A 9180-nucleotide genomic window follows, 5' to 3' on the forward strand; every position below is an offset into this window, starting at 1 on the left:
CATAATTGTTCATATTCTGAGACAAGTCCTTAAAATTATCTATATTTAGGTATAGCATCGAGGGTTTGCTTCCGTTGTCGTGCGTCCGGCTGGAATCACATGGGATTTGTTCAGCAGATCTATGAAACGGCATGACAACCATACAAGCAGCCATTAACCTTAATAATATCTTATTTTTTTTAATTTCTTATTTTCTTGATTATTAATATCTGGAAATGATTTTTGCAAACGTTGAGATTCGAACCAGCATGGAAGCATGTTTATTTGTTATGATGAGAGACGCGTATTAGTCATTCAGATCACGCCGTTTCGTTGTTATATATGTACGTCGAATTAATAAACTGATGCTTACTTTGATTTGAATACAAACAAAAGTATTCTTATTAGAAACTAAAGCAGTACAATACATGTTTCCGCTACATCAATATACAATATATATACTGCATTGTTAAAAAGGTCAATGGAATGTCGGAAAGGAAGACAAAAAAATGTTGTACTAGAAACACTCTTTTTCTTACCTTATTATCTAAACACGTATTTACGAAAAAAAAAAAACGCAAAAAGTGTGATTACCCGAATGTTCGCCTTTAAAATAACAAACTTCCTATAGTCTGCTATAGAGTTTCTTGGTTTTATAAACAACTTTTCCGCATTATTTGCACATTGAGGTATCGGATTGCTCTGCGTTGAGGCTACCCCGGGCAAAGACCTATTGCGTAATCTTATTGCCAACGCTATAAGCAACCTCAGCTTCCAAATGCTAGGTTCTTATCTACACGTAGATAACGACTAGAACGAGAATAACTAAAGAAATTAGACTGGCATCATGGGTAACGTGATTTTTCTTGCTATCGACATTTGTAAGCTCTGTGATTCGCAGCGCAAATATTTATTGACAGATGCCTTCCCACCCTGTTAGATTCATAAAGGCATAGATATTTTTCTTTGCATTAATAATATCTGAAATAACAGTAGTCGTCATAAATCATCCCTACAAAGTGTGTTAACATTTAATCACTTAGCGGGACAGGGGTAAAAATATGTCGCCTCGCATTCCGCAACCCGCTCATTCTGTGCCCGATTCTTCTACCACAGCCGAAAACACAAGCGAAAATGTTGGCTTTGCACTCTTCATGAGAGAGTGAATCCACTCACAATGCACAATGGCTTGGTTTACTCCACTTAGCAAAAAAACAGGGAACCAGATGCTAGCCCCAGAGCAGCGTCTGCTCAGTGCAAATTGCGGCGGGGGCAGCGGAAATAGCAAGCTAGGTACGGGCCCAGGAGGCCTGTTAGACTCGAGGCAAAAGGAAGTGGATAAAACATCACCAGCGGGTAGGCTCTTTTCTGGCTCTGTCGGTACTCGACGTACGGTGCCTACTTGTGCCCCTTGGTGGCAAAGGTAAAGCGGACTTTCCGACCCACCTCCGGTTCAACCATGGGCTCTATTGGTGACTGCGAACCAACAAAGAGTGGAGGTGTTAGTGTTTAATGATTCAACGAATAAGCTGCGTGTCATTGCTTACAAACGCTTGAACGTTAAAGCTATCTATAGACATATGAAACAAGGGTTTGTTCGAACCATTGCAGTTGCATTTGGAAGTTAGGTTTGTAGGGAAAGTTTCTGTTCGCTGTAGGAAGATCGGGATTGGTGTTCTGCTTAGGATTATTATCACCAGGACAACGCTGGCGATATTAGTCCTGATCAGATACTGCTAAGCAAAACAGAATAAAGTTTTGATTCAGCGATAGAAAATGTTGTTAAGGTCACACGGTAGTAGAGATCGAACTAACGTATTTGTTTGTCTTAACCACATGCACATATAAGTTGATCGGTAAGTTACTCGTGTAGCGACACTGCTTTATTTAGTGCAGTGAGATGTAAATCCAAGTCGGGAACAGATCCGAATTAAAATTACGTGTTTGTCATTCATTTTTGTGTTGGTAATTTGCGTTATCTAGAACACACGTTCGCTGGTCGGGCTGCGCCGTTTCCCGTTAAAAATACTCTTAGCATCGTTTCTATAATTCATACTTCGCGTCGAATAGATATCTTTAGATCAATGAAATGTTCGGTGACTCGCTCAATTATACATGCCATCTTTTTCATATTATTATAGATCAAATCGTCTTCTTACTATAACCGTTTACGTATACAAGAATTCGAGTAATATTAAAGCGCAGCTTCGAGGCCAAGAAGACTTAAGTGCTCTCGGAATTGAAACAGCCAACTGTTCCAAATGGAATAGCAGTAGTTCAATAGCTGTCTTTGTGCTAGAAGTACTCTAATGGACCACAACATATCAACGTTGTTGCTTTTTTACCGATTTTTCAAATACTTATATTGCGACTATTCCAAGCCATACACTCAAACTGTCAAAAGCATTCAGACTAGTTAAAAATAATATATGTATACGAGAGAGAGAGAGAGGGGGGGGGGAGAGAGAGAACTAAGGAAGGCTCTTTTATCCTGGAAGCCGCATTCTTGCTTATGTCCGTTATTTCTATTAGCCAGCCCTTGGGTCGTTTATATTGCGGATTTTCCCGAGATATTTTATCACAGTTTCGTGGCCATGAATAGAATTTTGAAAATATATGCAATCCGAAATCGACAAAAAATAGACGTATGGCCTCTCGCACTCAACCACACCATATTGGAACAAACGTATAACATGCATCTATTGTAAAATTGTATCCAGTACCTAGGGGCAATCTGTCCTCACTTTTTCTATAAATATACCCTTTCTCATCGGAGTTTTTCTCGTTACGCTCAGAAACAGCACATGCTTCAACGCCATTATTCCTACCCTCTCCTTTAGCGCGTTGGAAAAATCGTTGTGGCTATTAAAATGGCGCTGCCTCGGCCTTAGCGAGTATTGCCTTTTGGTAGCAAATCGATCGACTCCTGATTACTTTGCAGATATTCCACCGTCCTTCAACGTCCCGAGTCCTTTTCTGGACGTACGCAGCAGCCTTCAAAGCATACGAGTACCAGCAGCAGAACCAGCGCCGCCACCCAAATGGCTAAATTTGCATACCTACGTTCTCCCTGCTCTTGAGAAAAGTGTGTTCAAGAGAAACAAGCTTCCTGAAATAGAAAGGTACGTCTTCGCCAGGTCCTGGATAGTAAGTTCTTATCTCTGTCACGAGCGTTTTTAAGGTCTAGTAAATCGTGGACGGAATCGCTGACCTTATACATATGTGTATTAAACGTGTCACTGAAGAAAGAACTGAATCACGATGTGACCTAAAAGCCGATGGAACAGTGTAAAACTGTAATGATGTTGCTTATTGCCGGTTGTTTTGGACATTTCCAGTCTTTAAAATCATGCTTTTGAAGATTCAAGCGTCTTGTATTCTTCGCATCATGTCCCGATCCCTGATCAAAATTAAAGACAGGCTAAATCTGATGCGTTTCGTTACGGTCTCCGTGATCGTTGGTGCTAGCGTGTTTAACATAGGGAGACGCAGTAATCTAAGCTTTAATTTGGATGTTACTTTGTGCTGCGAGTAAGCGTCCAAAAGTAATGCTCAACGACAGAAACAGGCATTAAGCCCGAGACATTTATCATATGGTTACGATTTTCCCATATCGCTTGTTGACACGTTTCATCGGAACAATGTTTAACAGTTCACTTATCTGTGAGGTCGTTTAAGCAATCGCGTCCCGAGCATCAAACGAGCATTTGGTCTCCGATGATCTGACTTCCGACTCTTACAATCTCGTCTGTGGTGTCCATGTCTGGCGAAAGTATGGAAAGGGAAGGAGAAAAGGGTTTGGCCGATCTCCAAACAGTTCAACTAATAATACATCCGAGGGCGGAAACGGCGTGTGAGCGTCAGCGGTTAGCCAGGTGAAACTACATACATATGTAAAATAGTTGCGTGTTCCTACTGCGTTCCACCAATCAACACCCGTAAGCAGCTGGCCATCAACTATCCGTGTACAACTTTGTTTCGCTGTCCCTTCTCGTTGTGCTGTAGAACCCCCTGCTGTCATAACCCACGCAGCAGGACACTGAGTCCGTTGCTTTTAGGTCATCGGTCTTCGTTTGGAAGCGGAAGGCCCATCCATATCTTCCGGATACCTTCTACTCATCAACGAGCTATACATACCCACACCCTATACAGGCTTTGCTCGTAGCAACGAGAGGAAAAAATATGTCATCGATAACGACATCCTGCTCTTTTACGACCCTGTCTCAGAATTGTCTATCCAGCCCTTTGGGGCTGTGCATTAGAACGACAACCATCTTATATTTTCAGCTTTTAGGGTAATTTACGTGAGCCACTTGCTCGCGACGTATGCGAACAGTAAGATGCCTAATATGCGACGGGTGAGATCGTCAACTAGAAACGTTCAACGTTCCGTATATTGACGCGTATGCATAGCAATCCATTGAACTAAGAGTACGTGCTAATGTCGCATTAATTCGATTGTTTTTTTTTCATATAAACCTGTGGTAATAAGAATTGTTTCGACCTGTGTTGAAACAAAATGCATTTGGATGTATGAACTGATTGAAATTCGTCGTAGTGCGTACGACATCGTACCGAAGAAAGACATTAGAGAGGAACGCTCGCGAAAGTTGAACGCGTTCTATAACCAGCATAAAACAGGCTATGGCAAATTGTTATTATTATTGTTGTAATACAATTTAATGATTTCCGGCACATTCATGACGGCTGTAAATATTTATGACGGACGGGTCTGTTAGTAATGCGCACAGAAAAAAAGGTGGTACTGGTAGAAATCTATCGAGTTACGTTCGAGTGCCAACACATTCATAGTCCTCGTGTATGCAAGCCGTAATGATGATTTGGCGCAGTGGAAATCATTCTTGACGTAAAATCGCTACTACGTAAATTTTTCGAGTATACTACTAAATATTTATCGTTTCCAAGGAAACTAACAAACAATTCACATATAATGCTACATAATAGAATTAACAAGGAACAAAGTTCCACTAGACGAGGCACTTCTAAACATTTCTCCATGCATGCTTCAATGCACGACTGCATGTACCCAAACGGAGCAAGAATGCTCGCACTTTCAATAATGTGCTGTAAAAATTGATCTACAATAATCGCAGATCTTAGAAGGAGTTGTGAAAGGTCCAGGAAGAGATAGTGACAGTCAAAGCTACGGGTCAAGTTAGATTAGTAACTACGGCTGCCTTTACTGCCTTTTGGTGCTATTAGAAAAGTGTGCCTGTTTGTATTATGCCGTTGATACTGTTCAATAGAAATTCAAACGAGCGTAGTTGTCTACTTAACAACGTATTTAAGTAGCGTTTTGTTAAAAACCTATATCGATTACCTTTTGCTGCGAGACATAATGGCATCGCGTTTGAAACTGCAGACATACGGCCAACATCGCAACCCTCAATACACCCCTGATACCTCCGTTATTTAGCGCGTCCAAAAACTGAAATATCGCAGATTCGTCATGAGGACAACAAGTAACTTTTCAGCCGGTAGTATTTGGAGTCGCGGAGCGCGATTCATTATGGCTAATGTTTCGTTTGATCAGAACGGAAAAAGGCCTTAACCGAACATCCTTGCAGCGGACGGGATGAAGCTAAAGTCCTCATCATGCGACTACATCAGTTTGCTCTTCTTTCTTCGAAGCAGAATCTTCAGTTTGCTCACAGAACTCTACGCGGATCAGGTTGCCCAACGAACAGACGCATCCGTTTTCATCGCTATGGCCTCGACTGATTAAAGATGCGGTTAAACATAATTCATAAATGAAATGGCATCTGTTTTACCACGAGGTTTCTCCTTTGCGCTAGACCACAAGATCTTTTCAAGCTCAAATCAGTTGTATCGGTCGACACTGCCGAATTCGAACACAATTCGTTATATTGTATCGTGTAAAAAAAGTCATACTAAATCCTGTCTATCGGTGTTTTCTTTTTAGCTTGTAACTAATCACGGCTCAATGTAATTCAGAAACGGGATAGTTCTATCTTGTTTTTCATTTTGCAAAGGCACGCACGGTACTAATAATATCAATAATAAGGCCCGCGTGCTTCAGACAAAGGCAAACCCTGATTCAGCACACAAAGCCGATCATTAATTGCACTTAAGCTTGCAGGTCTTGTTTAAATAATTGCCAGGTAATTGTATTGATGTTGTCTGTTACAGTTCCTCGACTGCGATTCGCACGAGTGCTTCCGACAACGATGGCTTGGGTAATCTGAACGAGTATATTTTTGCTTCAATTATCCAGTGTCTGCAACAATGCGGAAGTATAAGCGAATTTATAAAAATTCTTAGAAATCTGCTTCACATACGCTCGCATGGTCATATTGTCTACAGAGAAGATTCGATGAAGATAGCATAGCAGTAAAGCGGGCTTTTAAAGGACCAAATTTAGAAGAGCTTACTGCGAAAATTATGTTGGACAATGAATCGCGCATGTCTAGGTAGCTAAATTATTACTTTATACTTGAAATTGAAGCTTTGCTCGTATATTTTTAATTCAATATACTAAAAAAAGAAAGAAGAATAAAGCAAAACACGGCTGAATGATCTAAAAGCGCATGTTCTGTAGAAGTCTTCATCTTCTAAGGAAAATGCTCAGAATATGCGAGCTGACAATGTAAATATAAATCACATATAGGATTTATATTCTGGCGCCTGCTGCCGTAGAGCTAGAATTGCTAGATTGCGTAAGCCAGCGGTACGTTGTAGTCTAGGTTCAAGCCCGGACATGGACAGATTTCGTTTCATGCTGGAAGCTAGCCGTCCGACGGAATGCCTAACGACGATACCGGACGTAAAACCCGAACCATAGAGGCCTGGTTGGTCAAGAATTCAATTATACCAAAAATAACCTGCACACCTAAATATAACCAAGTTTGCTTGTAATAAAAAGATATGAGATTCACGTCTATGAAGAAAAACTAAATGTTTCGATGGTCGGCATACAAATCGCATCCGATCGACGAATCCTCTTGCTTGTGAACAGTTATCAATGTACGCTTCCAGCACGCCTTATTTCCTATAGAGCTCTTCTTTAACATCCTCTATTCTATTTTCAACAGGGGTTACCTCGCATTTTACCGTTCCGTTGGTATTGGCCATGACCTACGAAACCACAGGCACAAACATATTTGCGGCCGATTGCACACGATTTAGAAGATATAAATGAAGTAGGGAAAAAGCGAGAGAGGAAGACGAAAAGAAGGAGACGGGAAAGCGAGTCGGCCAGCAGCTTGTGAATAAGTTCCTTTCGGCAAGTAGCTGATGGTTGGAATGTGTTTATAGAGGGATCCAAAACTAAGATGGCATTAGCCTATCTCTTTTTCGCGGAGGAGGGGGTAATCTGTCATCGCAAAAGCGACCGCCATTCTAAGACCCGTCGCGGGTTCTTGTACCCGCCGAAGAGACACACATTTCCCTCCTTTCATTCCTTATGTGGTATTGCTTCAAATACAGTCGTCTTGACCGGAGCTAGCAATAGAACTCGCAGAGGAACACATCAGAGCCGACGCAGATGTTTGCAAGAGGAAGGACCAGAGGATCGGCGATGAGGAAAGACCAAGAGAGGCGCAAAGGTAAACGCTGTTTTGCCAGCATTAACTTGATCACGAGTAAGCTGGTTCTCTCGAATACCCCTAAAACAATTAAGAGATGAGTACTACAATATTTGTAACGGTTTTGCGGGGAAGAAGCGCCCACCATGTTGGACGGTTGTGATTCGCTGTGCTATACGGTATTGCTCAAAATTTAAATACGAAGCTGGTCTCTTAAGTGAAGTAACTAGTTTCGAGATTGTTTTAAGTTACCTACTTGACTAAGTCTCGTATTTGCTGTTGTTTTCTGCGAAGCATGTAAGTTGCCCCAATAACGCAGAGCCATCACGGAGAGAGGCTGACCACGGAAAAGATCGATACGGTTTCCAGTTCGAAAACATTCAAAGAAATGAAGATCGTCGGCGTGAACCGCCAACAACCATTACTGACATAGTATATTTTACAGGAAAGAATATCTTTGCTCACATGAAGTGAACTGATATGAAAGACAATCAGGTTACAGCGGCCTCAGATAAAACTAGAAAAAACATTAAAATATAGGCACGTATGTCAATGACTGTTTTGAAGACCAACTCATACGATTGCCTAGCAGCATAGTTTCCACACGAGAAAAATGGCAATTTCTTCAACACATCGACTAGTTAACGTTACTAACTAATTGTGGGTACACATTAAAAATAAATTAATTTTTGTTTTTCAGCAAGTATAATCAAATGTAAGTTCGGCAAGCATGGCATGAAACAGTAAGATTTGTTAACCGTTCCAAACTGGGAAAAATCAATATCCGAAGGCTTTTTTTGCCGTCAGGTACGCATATAGTTCTGAGATGAATTAGCTGTAAATAAGTTTCAGTGTCGAATGTCGTGTACTAATAGGATACAGACTTGCCAAGCTTCCGACAAGGACAACTTTTTGCTGAGCTATAGGACGTTGCGTTTGAATATCTTATTATACTGTCGACAAATATATCGAAAATTCGGACGAGTCACCTTGTACGTTAGACAACGTCGTCACAAAGCAACTTCACTTAGGTACGAACACCGCTATCTATTGCATCATTGTTTTTTACGTGTATATTGAACGTATACGAAAAAGTTGAGCTACAATGAAAAATCACACAGTATTTTCAAATCAGTTTATAATTAGCGTGTGTTTCTTGCATAGAAATGGACTCCTAACAGGCCTGTGAATAGGAAGCAAATTATACGTTTAGTTACAACAACCTCGTCACCGTACCGCCTGTATTTATATTGACGCTTGGCAAGTACAGCTATGAGACATCAATAAAAGCTTTTCAAGAAATTTTCTCACTGGAAAATGTCACAGGACGTAGATGGAGCAAGGCGGAGCTGCTGAGTCATATCGAGACTCGCATTAATAGTACAAAATATTCACTGAATGTGCTAAATTTTTAACTAAGGCAACATATTACCTAAGTTTAAAATAAGTATAGATATGTCCTTGATTATATTATTTCGTTCTGGGGGGGGGGGGGGGGAGTACCCGAGAACACGTATGATTTGTATGCGTAAATAAGTTAGCGTTTTGTTAGAGATTCTTCTATATATCTGAAAAGATGACGGTCGAAGGATACAGTTAATGTTTTTGGCTTGGTCACAAAACAGGAAAGACTATT

General features: G+C 40.8%; 1 long non-coding RNA gene across 1 annotated transcript; it reads left to right on the forward strand.

Annotated features, from left to right (window-relative positions):
* Nucleotides 1-7012: 7012 nt before the first annotated feature.
* Nucleotides 7013-8686, forward strand: LOC147758723 (uncharacterized). Its single transcript, XR_015318389.1, has 2 exons — nucleotides 7013-7565; nucleotides 7839-8686. It is a non-coding gene; the product is annotated as an uncharacterized LOC147758723 (long non-coding RNA).
* Nucleotides 8687-9180: the final 494 nt, after the last annotated feature.

Source organism: Varroa destructor, unplaced genomic scaffold, assembly GCF_002443255.2.
Source record: "Varroa destructor unplaced genomic scaffold, Vdes_3.0 BEIS01000001.1, whole genome shotgun sequence".
Classification (NCBI taxonomy): Eukaryota; Metazoa; Arthropoda; class Arachnida; order Mesostigmata; family Varroidae; genus Varroa; species Varroa destructor.